Consider the following 17,922-nt stretch of genomic DNA (forward strand, 5'->3'; position numbering starts at 1 on the left):
ACGAAACAACTAAACTTGAAATGTCAGTTGGAAATTAGACCTGCTACCATATTCTGTAAAGGAAGGGCTCTGATCTTAAGGAAACTGGAACAGAGAGAGCGAGAAAGAGAGAGAGAGAGAGAGAGAGAGAGAGAGAGAGAGAGAATTTTCATTAGTGTCTGCAGCCAGCTAGAGGGATATTCAAAATCACATTTCAGATGAAGTATGAGCACGAGCAATATATTCACCTGGTGCTCACCAATCCCAGGGAAAGTTAATTAGCCACTTGGGGATGCACTTACATTTTCTCTACCTTAGAGGAACGGTGGGAAAAGGGCAAAAAGTTGGAATCACTTCTACTAAAGAATGAGATTAGTTTATACATTGGTTTCAAGCCCTGGTTTTCCACATAAGTGTGAAATGAAACTGGAAACATATGTGTTCTGTGGTTGCACCTGATTCACTCCTCAATTTAACAAGACATCTAGAATGGCGATCAAGTCTGCTGTTTCATAGCAGGACTCACTCACTTTCCCCAGAGGGTTCATCAAAGTACTCATCATATTTTCCACAAGAGAACAGTGGTCCCTTTTCCCAGGATCTCAAAGGCTATGTGTGCCTTTGCCCTGCCCTCTATATCCCTGGAAGATCCATCTCCACGTCGTATCACTTAGTTATTTCAAACCTGCCCCAATTGGGTACCCATTCATTCTTACAGCTTCAGAAAATTCTAAGAGTGATGGATTTCATTTCTATTGTAACAAAAACATATTTCAAAAATAGGAACCCTTTAAGTAAAACAAATATTATATGTATCCAAAGTAATCCATCACTTTCCAGGCTTACTTAAAATCTTTGTCAGCTTGTATAGAAATTTTAATTGTCTGCAACTGTTTTGTCTCCTAAAGCACAACACAGCAAGCCTGTACATGAGGAACAGTAAGTGCACACCCTTTTTAGCAAATCCTATTACTATATAAAGTTTCAGTCCAATAGCCACAGGTGCAAGAGCCAGTGTGTCTGCAGTTCTCAATCACATTCTCTTTTACTATGGGCTATTTCAGCCAGCATGATCTATAATGAATGTATCGGGTTTTGTGCTCCTTCAGAAGTTGCAGTGTCTACAAGCCTTTCCCTTGGTGTTCCTGAGAGCAGGAGAGCCTCAGGGAGGGGTGGACAAAATTGGAAAATATAAATAACAAATCAAAAATTACAATTGATTGGATAAACAATTTCCCTTAGTCTGTTTCTTAATAAGTGATCGATTTTATGATCAATATTCATTATGTCCCAGAACATACCAAACTGCTTATTGAACAAATGAATGGCTGAAACTACAATGACACAGAATCAAAAAGGTGAACCAATTTCTTTAATAACATGGGTTGAACGAACTGTCTCATCTTACCCGGTTGTTCCACGTCAATGCACTATTCTGCAGAGCCCTTTGGAAAAAGGCTGAAGTTCAGGGAAACAGGGGAGGTAATTCATTACTCATTAAAAGAAGTAGGTTATGGGAGCACGTGTTTACACATGTGAGGCCTGAGTTGCATTCTGTACTGGGCTGTCTTTTGTCCATTCAAAGTAAATTCTCCAGCTGCCAAACCAGGCTGTCCCCAGAGGCATTGCCTTTTGAATCTGGTGTACTCCATGGGTGAGTATAGAATTGGAAAAACTAGAGCCTATTCCCTTTCTAGAAGTATTTTTTATTGGAATTCAAGAAAATGAGATCCATATTTGGGGTGAAATAACTAAGGGTAAACCAACTTCTTGGTAGCGAACATTGTCATTTTATTTGCTGTTCTATGATAACTTTCAAAGCATTTGATTGAACTTAACCAACTTTGATAAACTGTTATAGACATCCAGGATATTCTACTCTGTGGTTCCCCTCATCATCGTGAAATAATATGATGACCAATACGTTTCCAGATGGCTACACTCTCCTCCCTAATTTTTAGTGACTTGCAATTGTCTTGTGTACAAAAACGAAGCTGTGGAGAAATACAATTGCATTGGTAGTTAGGGTTAGCACTAACTTCACCCAACTGCTAGCACTGATGTGTGAACAAGCTCCAATATTTAGCAGAAATGGTGAGCAGGAACCCTGCATGGGGGTGTCTGCAGCCAGGTAGAGGACTGTCATGGACAGGCCTCCAGTTGTGGTTGCTGCAATTCCCCTGCCCCTTTGCAGACTTTCCAGGAGTGAGGGACCACAGTAGCTTGTTTAATCCCTTTAGTTCTCCTCTCTCATCTGTCATCTCTCATCTCTCATCTCGTAGTCCCATCGTGTCTATAACAAATGCCTAATTACCCAGCTCTACAAAAATGCTGGACTGATCAGTTATGAAAGCAACTAATGATTAACTAGTTAAAAAACACACACAAAACATATCACTTACTTCAAGTCAGTCATCCAAGGCTTACCCAAACTACTTAAGAAAAGCTCCTTAAATCAGGTTCCCCTAACGAGAAATTAGATAATTCTGACAGGAGCAAAGCTAAAGTTTACCTATGTACTGTCTGTAAAAAAATATTTTTGCAAAACAAAAGAATAACATAAACAAGGCTTAATGATTTTGTAAACCTCAAGTTCTAGGATATATTCAACATTCTCCTAGGTATCTTGATAGCAGCTTCTCAACCTAGAAGCTATCTTCATTCTGTATGTAAACCTCCACCTATGGAAAATATTCAAAGCTTTAATTGTAATAACATTCTTATCTATCACTAAAAAAGCCTCGGAAAGACTTTACTAGGTAACGCAATAGGAGCCTAGTTGTAATTAAAGCTATTTTAATATATGCCTAAATGTCTCATTTATATTGCATCAGCAAAAATTCATACAAGTAAAATTTTAAGATAACTAATATTTTGACTTTAAGCAGCAATACTTATTTACTTTAATTAGGGAGGTATGACACGGTAGTTAAATGTCCAGGCTGAGTCTGAGTCTACAGCTTCTACCTGGGGCAAGTTAATGTCTTTTTGACTCAGTACCTCACCTGTAAATTGGGGATGAAAATGGTAACTCTTAATGATGATGTTCTGAGGATTTAATGGGGTGATACATAAAAAAATATTTAAATCAGCATTTGTTCCATAGTAAATGCTCAGTAAGTTCTAATTGCTATTATTTAATCCTTTTTGAAAGGACTTAGAAAAATATATTGCAGGATTATCTGCCTTATCAAACACAGTGCACTGAGCATAATTGAACCCATTCTTATTTATTCAAAATCACCATCATGAAAAGAATTGTGTTATGTCTTATGGGACACTTTTTCCTTTATTGAATCATGTCAAATTACTATACTTATGCAAGCCTTTAATAGTCCTTCATCTCCATCTTCCCACTGTTGTAGATTATTGCCTATCTGTATGTCCCTGATGTTTCTAATAAAATGTCTTATTTTATACACAATGGTCCAGAAGAGGTTCCATGAGTAATGCCATAGTCTCCTATGAAGCACATTACATGCACTGATGATAAGAGTTTTTCCTGTTCTCCTGAATTCTAGAGTCTAGTCTTGATGACTAAATGTGTTAGACATCTGGGTTCTCCATAAGTACAGCGCTATTATATTTAAAAGTACTAAGTATATATTTACTTAAAGTACAATAATCCAGAATTTTCACTGACTGGCCATTTCCCAATTAACAATATTGTATAGAATTTATTTCTAAGTCTCATGAGCTCCTTCTAAGTGGTACAGAGCCACTGTAATCAGACCTGCTTATTTGAATTCTGTATAGAAAGATGACTTGATAATGTACTGTTTTCAGTTCTCTCTATTACCCAATTTTACCTGTGAGTTGCATCAATCTAAAAAGTATACAAATTTGGGGGGATTTTTTTTTTTTTTTTTGGTAGACTTTTTACCCAGTCTTTCATCATCTAATCTGAATTTTCTGAAATAAGACTCACATCAGAAAAACAAGATCTGGAAAGCTGTTAACAGCAAAGTCTCCAAGCATGGTGAGTGCATTCCTCTAATAGATTTTCATCCATCAGCATCAGACTCAGCACAAACAGAGTATAGACTTTACCTTACATGTGCTACACTGAGGGTTTGATTTTTCATCTCATGGAGTGTAACATATGCTGATACGGTGCACAGGCTTTACAGAAAATAGATGTATTTTTACTCATCAATGAAGAACATGTTTTGGAAACCCAAGATGGCAGAGCAGATAAACACTGTGGCTGCTTGCTTCCATGACCACATTAAAATTACAATTAAATTATAGAACAATCAACCTGGAGAACCATCTGAAGGCTAGCTGAATGGAAGTTTTATAACTAAGAATATAAAGAAGCCACATCAAGACTGGTAGGAGGGGCAGAGATGTGAAACAGGCTGGTCCCAAACCTCCATGTGATGGAAGAAAATAGAGAGGGATACCGCACCACTGGAGGTTCCCTCCACAGGAACGAAGAACCCCACTCTGGCTCCCCAGCCCAGATACTGGTGCTGGAAAGAGAAGCCCCCACAACATGTGGCTGTAAAAAAGAGTGGGGATTCCAACCATCCAGGTGTAATGGAAGGCACAGGAAACCCAGATGTCCTCTTAAAGGCCCGTGCACAGACTCACTCGTATGCAGACACTCACCATGGGCTCCAGAGGAGGAACAGTGACTCGGGGGGCATCAGAGGCATATGGGGAGCAGACTGAGGTGTGTGGCTTCAAGGCCAGGGCTGGAGAACAGTCCTGTTTTCCCTGTGGGGGGTCCCTCTCCTGTGCAGTCAGCAGGCAGCTGCCATCTTTAATGAGTTGAGCCTGCCCCCTACACTTATGGCTAAATTTGAATCTGATTGATGAGCTCCTGGATCCTGTTCTGCTGACTCACAGGGAGGCACTTTCACCAAGAGAACCCAGCCTGTCCCACATTGCACTCTTTGTTGGAAAACTATTGGAGTCCATGGACCCTAGGCAGGTGAGAACTGCCACAGTGTGCTCTGAGACTTTTGCTGAATGGCTCTAGGCTCCGCACTGGCACCAAACCAGTGTCTACATTAATCTGGTGACCACAATGCTTCCCACTATAGTGACTCCCTGAGACCCTGCCTCATCCAACTTGCATGCACACAAGGCTTTATAAGCAGCTGAATTTTAAGGGAGCCAGCAGGTGGCAGCAGGACTCAAGGTGTCCTGGCTTTTTGCAAAACTACCCCAGGCCTAGTACTGGTGGCAACCATTATCAACTTGCAGTATGGCCTCTCCATGTGCCTCTAGGTTTAGCATAGGCAGCAAAAACATGTACATTGCTTTGTAGCTCCTACCAGGTAGCCCCAGCTGGTCACAGGCAGTGGGTGACCTGGTCCTACACTGGAGCCCCTCCAAAGAGGCCTCAGACCCAACATACTTGGAGGTTGGCTTCCACACCAGAACACTACCCAATTAGCCACATAAGCAGCACACACAAAGGACGGTATTAATAGACACCAGAGTCCACTGGGACAAATCCCCCCCACACAGCAGCATATAAGCTGTGGATGTGGCCAAACCCCATAGCCAGTCAACCTGAGGGTAAATCCCACCCACTAACATACCAATAACAACCAAGGCTCAACTATAACATGAGGACACATACACAACCCACACAGGGACACTCCTTGAGCACCTGGAGCAGGTAACCAAGGATACTGTGTCAGGAGCCTACAGGGCACCTTCTACATATGGCCACCTGATCAAGACTAGGAGACATAGCAGATCACCTCACATGTAGAAACAAAGGGAGGCAGCCAAAATGAGGAAACAAAGAACTATATCCCAAATAAAATAACAGCAGAAAACTCCAGAAAAAGAACCAAAGGAAATGGAGGCAAACAACCTACCACAGACAGAATTCAAAACAATGGTTATAAGAATGCTCAAGGAACTCAATGAGAACTTCAATAAAGAAATATTAAGCATAAAAAAGGACATAGAAACCATAAAAAAGAACCAGTCAGAAGTGAAGAGTACAATAACTGAGATGAAGAATGCATTAGGAGGTATCACCAGCAGACTACATGAGAGAGGCTCGAATCTGCCATTTGGAAGACAAGGTAGCAGAAAACACACAATTAGAACAACAAAAACAAAAGAACCCCCCAAAATGAAGATAGTTTAAGAGACCTCTGGAACAACTCTGAACAACATCAAGCGTAACAATATTCACATCATAGGGGTACCAGAAGAAGAAGAGAGAAAGCAAAGGATTGAGAACCTATTTGAAGAAATAATGACTGAAATCTTTACTAACTTGGCAAAGAAAATAGACATAGAAACCCAGGAAGCACAGAGAGTCTCAAACAAGATGAACTCACACCAAGACACATTATGATTAGAATAGCAAGGGTGAAAGGCAGATAATCCTAAAAGCAGCAATAGAAGGCAACCAGTAACTTACAAGGAAGCTCCCATAAGATTGTCAGCTGATTTCTCAACAGAAACTTTGTAGGCCAGAAGGGATTGGCACAAAATATTCAACATGATGAAAAGCAAGGACCTACAACCAAGGGTACGCTACACAGCAAGGGTATCATTTAAAATTGAAGGACAGATAGTGTTTCCCAGACAGGAAAAAGCTAAAAGAGTTCATCACCACCAAAGCAAAACTTCCTTAAGACAGAAAAAAAAATCAAATTATGAGTAATAAAATGGAAATAGCTACATATCTGTCAACAATTACTTTCAATTTAATGGATTAAATTCTCCAATCAAAAGACATAGGAGGACTGAATGGATAACGAAACAAAACCCTTACATATGCTGCCTACAAGAGAATCACTCTAGGTTGAAAGACACAAACACACACACATACACACACACACATACAGAGAGAGAGAGAGAGAGAGAGAGAGAGAGAGAGAGAGAGAATAAAGAGATGGGTAGCTATACTAATACCAGACAAAATAGACTTTAAAACAAAGGCTATAACAAGAAACAAAGAAGGACCCAGTAAATCCACTTCTGGGTATTTATCCAAAGAAACCCAAAACACTACTTCGAGCAGATGTGTGCATCCATATGTTCATTGCAGCATTGTTTACAATGGCCAAGATGTGGAGGCAGCCTGGGTGGTTGTTGATGAAAGAATTGGATATAAAGAAGGTGGTAGATATATACAATGGAATATTGCTTGGCCATGGAAGGGAATGGAGTTTTGCCATCTGCAGTGGCATGGATGGACCTGGAGGGTATGGTGCTGAGGGGAGTATGTCAGACAGAGAAAGATAGATGCAATGTGACTTTGCTTACATGTAGAATCTAAAGAACAAAAAAAAAACCATAAGCAAATAAGAAAGAAACCCATAGATACAAAAACATTTTGATAGATGCCAGATGGGAGAGGGTTTGGAGTGTAGGTAAAAAAGGGGAAGAGATTAAGAAGTACAACTTGGTTGATACAAAGTAGTCATAGGAATGTAGGGTATAGCATAAGAAATATAGTCAATAATATTGTAATAACTCTGCATGGTGTTAAATGGATACTAGATTTATATGGGTGATGGATGGGGTTGGGGGGCAGGGTGAAAAGGTGAAGGGATTAAGAAGTACAAATTGGTAGTTACAAAATAGTTATGGGGATGTAAAATAACATAGGCAATGATATGGTAACAACTTTGTATAGTGCTAGGTGGGTACTAGACTAGTCAGGGGGAATCACTTCTTAAATTATATAAATGTCTAACCACTATACTGGACACCTGAAATTAATATAAAATAATATTGAATGTCAACTGTAATTGAAAAATTAAAAAGTGGGGGTTAAAGGTGGATGCCATTAAGTGGTCCAAATTTCCAGGTATAAAACAAATAAGCCACAGGGATGTAACATGTAACATGGGGAATATAGTCAATAATATTGTGATAGCATCATATGGTGTCATATGGTTGCCGGACTTCTCATGGTGATCACTTCTTTAGGTATATAAATGTTGAACTACTGTGTACCCCTGAAACTCATATAATATTGTACATTAGCTATATTTTTAATAAAAATCTTTAAGAAAAGAACATGTTTTCTCCAAAGAACAGATAGATGTCAAAAGACTCATGTGCTCTAAAAATGTCATGTTATAAAATGCTCATTTTATTCCTCTCATTGTCAAGTATAAAGAAACCGTGATTTAATTACACTATTTGATGGTGATCATTTGTGATGGTGAATACCATAAAAATGCCAACTACAGGTAGTGACTTCCTGTGTCTGGTGGTAACATTTCAGCAAAGAATGGTGTGAAGGAAGGAAAAAAAAATGGAGAAAAGAGGTGAGGTGATGGCACCACCATCCCAGAAATTAAAATAACATAGTGGACAGAATGGAATCCTCTACTTCTGCTGCCAGTCTCAAAATAGAATAAGAGGGAGAAAGCTTCCAACCTCAATAGCTTTCCTGGAGGATTTATCGAGTCTCTGAAAACTAACCTGCTGTCAGACCTTAGTATAATAACAGCTCAAACTCCCTCAATGGAAAATGACATAGCCCAGAAAAGCTACTTGAATACTTAGTTTATAGACCACAGAATGAATGCCAGACTATATTCAAAACCCAAGTGATGGTAACCAATCATCCCTGGGAAGGTACCATCTTTAGGTTCAAATCACTTGTGCTCCGACAAAACACCTTGGCCAAGGCTGGGGGCCATGTCCTGGCTCCAGGTTGAGGACTGGCTATACCTTAGCCCAACACCTTTCCTTCTGGTAGGCCAGGTACAGAGCTGCAATCTGAACTGGAATGAGAGGACAGCTGAACTACTTTGCCTGCTCTACGGTTCTGAATTATCACAAAAGTAAGGAAAGAACTTAACTGCTGCAAACCTCATGATTGATGTTTCATTCTCATAGCTTTACAGTTTTGAACATGATCTTTTCCATCTCTTCTTGAATTTCAGTAACCACCCACTACCACCAAGGGCCAACTCTATTTACTTCACTCATGTTCTTACCCTATTAAAATACGTTTTCAAAAAAAGTTTAATTGATTCATACTAAACGATGTAATTTCTTCAAGTATTCTGTCACTCAAAGAGATTTGCATTATAACAGGATCAATGCCATAAAGGCAGTTTCTAATTTGGGGTACATACAGCGATATAATGGGGGAATAAAGAAAACATTAGTTCTTCTATTCATATGCATTTTTCATGCAAAAGAATTAAAAGGTTTACTACGGTAATATTTAATATAGATTGACTCTATATTACCCTCATTCAGTCTGCCTTTCAAGTGGTACTATGTCATAGAATTTATATAAAATAACTTAAGAAAAAAAAGGAAATTGATGTAGAAGGGTTGACAGGGGTTCCTCGGACTGCTTACAGTTTACTGTGATATTGTGCAGTGTGCTTAGACTTCCTTAAGCAGATTTGTATGTTATGTTACTGAGTTGCAACTAAAGTAAGCCTCACAAAATGTGTGAGATTTTAAATTTTATGCAAAAGACTTAAATTTTATGCACAAGACACTTTTCATTGACATCATTCATAACCTCTCACAGCAAAAAAGTTGAAGTTAAAAGTGTCAGAGTCCTAAAGTATTAACAACAACCATGATAACCACAAAACCTTTAAAATACAGTAAAATATTTATTATTCTCTGCAAATGAAATAGAAACTGCCCATAAAAATAGTTTATCCCACACAGAAGTTAGCTGATTATCTCATGACCAAGAGCTAGAAAATCTTGTGACACCTATATTTAAGTTTGCATTTTTCTTTTACAAAAAAGTCAAGGGGTATGAATTTGCTGACTTTTTATGGAAAGAAAATATGCTGAATCTGGCCTTTAATCTGGCCTTGATGTCTCAACCATAGATGAGAAACACTGTATTAAAAAAAAAAAAAAAACAATACTAGAATTTGGACTATGGAAAGAATATTTAAAAATTGGTATTTAGAATCATTTCCATTTTAATATGATTTGACTACTGAAAATGATATGTCTGTCACTTATAAAAAGCTCCCATATTTTCATACTTCTTAACAACTTGAAAGTAGAATATTGTAACTTGATTAAAAATCCTCAAGATCAAAACTCTCAGAGGGATTTAAATCCATTTGTTAAAAATATAAGAATGTATGCCTTCTAATTACTTTGAAAAGACAACTGATTAGCATCTGAAAAGATGACTATTTGCTTGCCCGGGAGCAATAAAAATGCCTGTATAATTGTGGAGGGAACTAGAAACTGGGTATCACAAATTCGTAAACTCAACCACCATGCCTTTTTTCAATTTACCTACATACATTGATGAAGCATTGTTTTAGCTACAACAGACATTAAAACAAAATTTTAAAATAAGCTGAATTTAGAACCAGACCAAACTACATCACAAAGTATTAGGTAGGTGCAAAAGTAATTGCGGTTTAAAAGGTTAAAAATAATTGCAAAATCCATAATTACTTTTGCATCAATCTAATATTAAACCAAGATGATCAAAAAGTTTGAATTATAATCAATCACAATCATAATAATAACTTTTGTGAAAGAAAAGATTTTGTACCACTACTAAATAAGATATTTTATTTCACTTTTGTCTCCTCCAGTTAAAATGTTTGCATACATTCTATTATGTATGAAAATATTCATATAAAAGTGCAAATATAATTTATAAATCAATAAACATACACATTTGGGTTAAGTCCTCCAAAAAGTTTACTGATGTGAGGTATAATTTTAGAATTTTGGAGCACTAGTTTTAGGAGGTTCCCTTTTATTTCCTTCTTGTATTCCTTTAAATAAAATGCCTTAGGTGGATTTTCAGATTTTAGTGAATAAATGAAAGGTTTGGGCACAGGAAAATCTTTCCTTTCACCTCTGAAAGCATGTTCAGAATCCACCCGTGTGAAGCAATCTTTAGCACATGCATGACCCACTTCAAAGCTGAACTAGATAAGTGCGGTAGGGCTAATAGACATAAGTGAAAATTTGTATACCACTTGGTAAGCCTCAAGTTGAAAAATGTGACATTTCTATTAATTTTTTCAAAAAATCTTTCTTGATCTTGAGTTCTACAGTTTCTTGTGTTCTCAGGTGCTAGAGAAATAGAGTCACTTTAGAACACATTCATTTCTGGAAGAAGCTGACACAGTTCGTCTCCCCTTTGCCTACAGATGGCCCACCAGAACCCCAACTTAGAAATAAGGAAGCCATATAGCCACTATGTAAAACAGTTATACAATCTGCATTTGCAGTGTGTCTTTAAATTGCAGGGAGCAGAAGTGCACCTGTGATTTTAAAATATTCCTAACAGTGTCCTCTGGATATGCTCCACCTTCAGCTACCAACATTCTGCCAGCAAATGCTATTCCAGTCATTCTATTTCCTTCCTCAGCCCTTCTGTTCTTCTGCCCACACGTTTCACGGAACTACCAGAAGCCACCAGGCAGGCAGCTGCCACAGAGTACCAAGCAAAGATAATGATTTTAACTTCTTGGGGTATAGTTTCCCCACACAGAATCAAAGAAAATTAGCCATCCTGACAATCATACAGTGCAGAAAAGAGGGCAAATTTGATTCTGCCCCCAGTTACAGGAAATGACGATTGTTTCAAGATCTGTTTTGTGTACCTGTGGTTCAGAAACAATTTCCCTGAAAATATGCTGACAAAATCACTCAGACCTTTAATACAGTCCTGAGAAAGTACCAAAAAATCTATAAAACAAGCTTAACATTGCACGACACACTTCCACAGGAGATGAGCACTGTGGTTTCCATTTTCTCTCCATGCTTCTTCGCTCCAACTGCTAAATAGTTTTATCAGAACATAATTAAAAGCTATGCAAAATAACAAGGTAACTTTTAAGGGTAAATATATATGTGGAGAACATATAAAGACACGCACCAACCAAATTCATCATCACAGTGACCACAGAGAGAGGAAGTAGAGCTACTGGCAGGTAAGTTTTCTGTCTTGAGTTGGGGGGTCGGGGGGTAGAAGGGTAGACTTGACTGTCAAAAGTCTTTATATTATTTGAGAGTCTTAAATGTTGTTTATAATACTTTTTTTTTTAACCCTAATGCCTTCAATTTCCTGTGGCACCAACCTTATTACCTAAACTCTCAAGGTAAAGAGACTGAGCCCTAGAGTCAGATAAACCAAAGTCTAAACAAACCAGCTCTGTCACTTACTAGACGAGAACTGGTTTTACTTACCTGAGAATTATGCAGAAATAACAGTATCTACGTCAAAGATGGTTGGGTGAAATAAATTAGGTCATGGCACTAAGCAAGAACTTAGTACCATGCCTAGAACATAGGAAGTACTCAATAAATGCTAGGTGTCATCAGTAATTATTTTATGCTTTCTCAATAACCTGCCATTTACTCAACTTTGGACTGTATGCACTGTTTTTCATCTTCCCTTTCTGAAGTAATAAGCAAAGTACAGAGTACCAAGAGCTCTGAGTATCCATCAAAGGAAAGCCATACCCTTTGAGCCCAATTCCACATTCCCCAGTATTTTAAAACAAACATCTTCTGCTTCAAAAAATGGTCAGCTTTGTTCTTTTTAGCTTCGGGAGTTAGGAATGGATTGGCTCTGGTGTTAATGCACCAGAAAGAGTTTACATTTGAACATAATGTAAGAATAGTCTCACCATGAGTTAGATATCACAGACAGATACTCAGCATGTTGGTTTTCCCAGAATTCTAGATCTGAACATTATAGTAATTATATATGCACATATACGCATATAGTGACCACAGCCAGGTATTCAGTATCAGTGTCTTTAGCTGTCATAAACCAAGACACTTCTGTAGCACACAAGGCAACTTCTAAGAGTCCCCCCTCAAGACAAAACTGCCCAGCATTTACCAATACTTCCTGGCACCATACAGTATCATTGGATATCTTTCCCCCTGACAGGTCTCCCATGGAATCATACAACCCTGACACAAAATGGGACATATTCAGTGCCTAAGTTGCCATCGCTACAGACATGCTGGCTGTTCTCCATGGATTGAGGATGGCTCTGTGTGAGACCAAAGAGGTAATTTCAGCAGCAGCATCAGTCGCTTGGCTAGTTGTTATCAGCATTGCTCAGGGAGCCATGAGGGTGGGAGGTGATCCAGGAGAGGTTTCAAAGCCTTTGCTGTAACATAAAGACCACATCTGCTGCCTGACCACTGGCCATGGCCAATGAGCACAGCCAAGATGCATTCTGTTTTCACTTGATTTCATTCACTCAACCATGGTGGTAAATCTGGCCATATTAATTGTGGAAGGTTCATTTTACATACATTTATCTTCAGGATTTACGTAAATGCTACATTTTCCTTTGGAGTCACCTAATGCAGGAACCCCAAGCAGTTCTGTCCTCTGGTTCCAAGCTGCGGTTAACAAAGGAAGAAGGCAACTCCTTTTGTTTTTTAGGTTGATTATCCCAGATGCTTAAGATAAACTGGCTCAATTATTATCATTGACTTTCAGCTCTTAGCCATAGCCCACACAAGTCAATCGCCAACTCTGTTGTGATCAGGTTCTCCTGTTTACTGGCACTTCATCTATGTAGGCTGTTGTTCCGAAGAGATTTCTGGTACCAAAAGTCCAAGTCCAACCTATTTAGGACCACCGCTATTTCCTACACTTGGTCAGTAGCAGAATGCCCTACCTGAATAAATCTGGTATATCTGCCACATTTTTTTAACAAGATGTGCACCTGCACAGTTATCTTTAATTTATGAATCTAGCCCTTACAAGACATCTCAAGACACGTCTGTTGTTCAGTTCAGAGACCTTCTCTACTGGAACATTGCTGATGAATAATAGGAGGGGCCAGTGCCTCATTTTAAATGCAGCATTTCTTTCCACCAGATCCTGCCCTCTACACTCCCCTCTCCCACTCCCTCACTCCCACTCCATTTTCTCTTAACATATTTTTCCTTCCAATCTTCAGTTCTTAGATAGCGATAAGAATGAGCTCCAAGTTCAGAAGTCATTATTACTTTTAACTTGTTTGTATCAAGCGTATGTACTGAGAGTCAGGATGTCTTTTAATTAGATAAAGATGAGACCCTAGTCTCAAGGAAATTTCACACTAAAGAAAAACAAAAAAGAAAAAAAAGAAAAAAGAAAAGAAAACAGCTTGCATGCAAAGAAATGGATTTTAAACACATGAAACATAATTTAAGTATTAAAACAAAATATACAGTTTCATCTATAAACATGTCTTTAGGTCTGTTTTGATATAAAACTCCCATTGCTTTCTGACTTGGCTTCAAAAGAATCCTGTTTTCTCTAAAAGCTCTGTATAAGGAAAGATCTGTGTTGGTCTGGGCTCTTCTCTTAAACTTTTCTTGTTCAAACTTAAGCAGACTGGCATTGTGCATATCATGTATATAAATTGGTAAGTGTAACAATTCCTTGAAAATTGACCTTAAAAAAAAAAGTACATGAATGGGCCTAGTACAATGGCTGGCGAATAATAATAACAAGCACTCAATACATCTGAAAGAGGAATTCAAACCATTTTGTCATAAATTATGATTTACATTTTTTTCTATGAAGGACTATCCAAGAGAATGATTTTTTTTCCTTTTTCCTTGCATTAACTATAGAAATGTTCAAAAAAAAACTCGGAAAATAGAGTGAAGGACACTTACAAGTGTATTCCACAAGGAAAATAAAAAAATACAGGCAACTCTCTTATGAGAACAGCTTACCACTGGTGAATCTGTTATCAAATACTTTCTTCCAAATTTTTGTAGCATTAAGATACCTGCTTTCATGGGTTTAAAAAAAAAAAATCATAGAACTCTCCTTTAAAAAAAATAAAACTCTCACAAGAGAAAAAAGTAATTAAGAAATATGCAGAGGGTAAGTGGGGAGGGGGGTGGTAGATGAGGGTAAAGGGGATCAAATATACAGTGATGGAAAGAAAACTGACTCTGGGTGGTGAACGCAATGTGATATACAGAAGATGTATTACAGAATTGTACACCTGAAATCTATGTAACTTTACTAACAATTGTCACCCCAATAAACTTTAATTTTAAAAAAAAGAAAGAAATATGGTGATTCACCCAATTCTTCTTTGGCAGCCATATTGTTTCTTACTCTAGTATACAAAGTTAGTAATTCTAAAACATTAAAGATGGTATGAGTAAACCCTTTACTAATGAAACACTTTAAATGAGCTTCCCAAATACTTTTACCAGCATTTAATTTATTTTTAATCAGGTGCTTATCATTTGTTAAATAAATCCAAAGACCCCAGGATTCCACAGCCCTTAGATAGGCTAAGCTCCCATTGGGAAGCAACACATATTAAATAGTTGCTAAACCTTGGTAAATACACTTTTAATAATTAATTCTAGAAGTATTTAACTTGCAGTAATATACCGGATATTTCAGCAATATTGTAATCCATGGGATATTGCCGAGGGATTTCTCAGATTAACACATTTGGGTCCCCAAGTCCCATCTGTATACCTCTATCTGAATTAGCAGCAGGTGATTCAACACATGGCTACCACCCTCTGTGTATTTGAGTGACCAATGATTTTATTACCACATCAGTGAGATCAAATCAGTGAAATGCATCAGATGAGGAAATGTTTAGTAAGGGATGAGACAGACGGTGGCTTACAAGTCATTCCAGGTTTTCAAAACTGATAACTACTGAAAAGAAAAATTACTTTTCCTGTTGAGATGTGTAAATATTATGGAGATATTCTAACTCAATCTCTATGATGGATGGTGCTCAATTTTAAACATATTTCAGTAATGCCTTAATTTAATAGAATGGAAGATACACAAGTTGTTGAAGGATCAAGGTGAGAATAAATTTTCTTGCACAGATGGTTTAGTCTTGTTCTAAAAATCCACAGGATTCTTATACTTCCCACTCCATGAGAAAAGAAAAAGAGAAAAGAAAAGGACTTTGCTTTTTGTTTCTTTAAACTAATATGCTGTAAATAACTACTCTATGTGACCTGTTCAGTTCCGTTTATCCTTCTCTATTCTTCTCTAACATGACTATAGTTTCCCCTCTCCCTATTTGACGTAAATGGCAATTCACATTCTGTATGTTAAAATTAAAGTCAGGCTGACCTTTTTCTTAAGCTGAACAGACCACTTCCCCAAGACTGACAGCAACCACAGGCTGACCAGCAGATGGTGCTACAGAGCAGGCAGCAACCCAGGGCTGAACTCCTTGGCGCTCAAGGACTGTGTCCCAGACTTTCTCCAAAGGATCTGTAGTCTTCTGGCTAGTCTGTTTTTCTCATTGGGTAAGGGATTCTTCATTCCCCATCTTTTCTCTCTTCCACTTTTTTTTTTTTGAATTTCATAAATGTAGTCTTTGTAGTCTTACAAATAGCTTGGTCTGTCCCAAAAACGTTCTCCGGCCTTTGCCTTCAGGACACCATGAAATACCTGGGTAAACATGAAAGGTGCAGATAGCCCTTTCATTCAAAAAGAAGTATCCTGTTTCTGTGCTGGCTAATGAAAGCCTGTGCCATGACGATGTTTTAGTAGCGATAAAAATCAAACATTTTCTGGAGCCCTAATAGTCTAAAATGTTAATGCAGTTTACTTTTTAAAATGTGATCGATAGATGGGGGGAAAGTGCCCATAAATTACTAAAGGCAAAAAACATTCTATTAGCACACAGTGGATTTTGCAATATTTGTTGCTCTGTGTTTTACTGGGGGGGAGGGGATTTTTAATTCGCTGAGAGCTTGAGATTGTTTTTTTGCTGTTGTTGTTTTTTAAAATACCTGTCTTTATCTTTCTCTGTTCAAGAGGGATATTTTTAACATGAGTCATTTAGGAAATGTAATTCTAATGTGGTATAGCTATAGGTTTCAATTAACGTTCTACCTTTCTGACAGTCTTTACATTATATGTTTTATGAAATCATTAACTATTGTCATGTTTCTATTATGATACTATTAGGAAATAAAGAGACTTATGTAAATGGAGATGTAAAAAAAATGTATGACAGTTACTCCGAGCAACATCTGTGCACTATCATACATGCTCACACTAATTTTCTAAAGATTGTTCCATTCATTATAGAGCATTGTTAGTTGCAGTGGCACAACCCTTATTTCCATGCATTTAGGGAATGAGGCAGAGAGTGGGTAAATGAGAGCCTAATCAATACCACTTTTCATTTTGCATCTAATGTGCTGCCTTTCCCTTTCTTTTCCTCATGCACAAATCCAAAAAAGATCCTGACGTTACAGTCATAAAATGTAATTCTTCTGCAGAAACACAGACAATAATGCTTTCTGTATTCAGGCGTATTGCATATTCTAATGGCATTTGGCTAAATTGAGTATGGATTTAACATCAAAGGCTTCATGAATTTTTCAAATGAGATATTAAAGTCAATATTTCAAGTGAAAGATATTTCAATTTAGTTGCATACACAACAATAAAAAACTTCTACAAGGTAGAGGTACTAGTGGCTATAGCAGTATTAGTTCATTCAAGAAATTATTAGTTTATAAGAAAATCAAACACAAGGTTGTGATATGGCAATGACTCTGAATAAATTAGACTAACAGATATGCACTAGTGTACTTTATCTTTTGCAGGCTGAAGCAGTACACTTGCCACAGGCATGTTCAGGGCTCCTGGCTGATTTTTTTCTAAACTCTGTTGATTAGCATGAAGATTTGCATTGCCATTTCATAAATCTCCTTATTTTCATTTGTACCAGTGGAAGACTTAAGATATGTGATGGTTGTGTGGGGGGGAGGGAGCTGTTTTTTCACCTTGCATTTAAGTGAATCTTACTTTAAGGTGTCAATACCTAAAGTGGGTCTCCACAATGATGCTAAATGTTGCCTCTCAGGCAGGTTGGAGGATGCTCAGGTTCAGTGTGTGTGTGTGTGTGTGTGTGTGTGTGTGTGTGTGTGTGTAGGTAGTTTCAGACAGCCATCCATGTCATGGCAGATTACTGATATTTTCAAACAACACATGCAAGCTTGGATTTCTAG

At 37.8% G+C, this 17,922-nt stretch overlaps 1 long non-coding RNA gene across 1 annotated transcript; it reads left to right on the forward strand.

Annotated features, from left to right (window-relative positions):
• The first annotated feature begins 1,556 nt into the window (after positions 1-1,556).
• Positions 1,557-16,740, forward strand: LOC141572387 (uncharacterized). The gene is made up of 3 exons (XR_012497750.2): positions 1,557-1,633; positions 12,839-12,962; positions 16,037-16,740. It is a non-coding gene; the product is annotated as an uncharacterized LOC141572387 (long non-coding RNA).
• The last annotated feature ends 1,182 nt before the right edge of the window (positions 16,741-17,922 follow it).

Source organism: Rhinolophus sinicus, chromosome 14 (genome assembly GCF_057876585.1).
Source record: "Rhinolophus sinicus isolate RSI-liver-muscle chromosome 14, RSI-T2T, whole genome shotgun sequence".
Taxonomy (NCBI): Eukaryota; Metazoa; Chordata; class Mammalia; order Chiroptera; family Rhinolophidae; genus Rhinolophus; species Rhinolophus sinicus.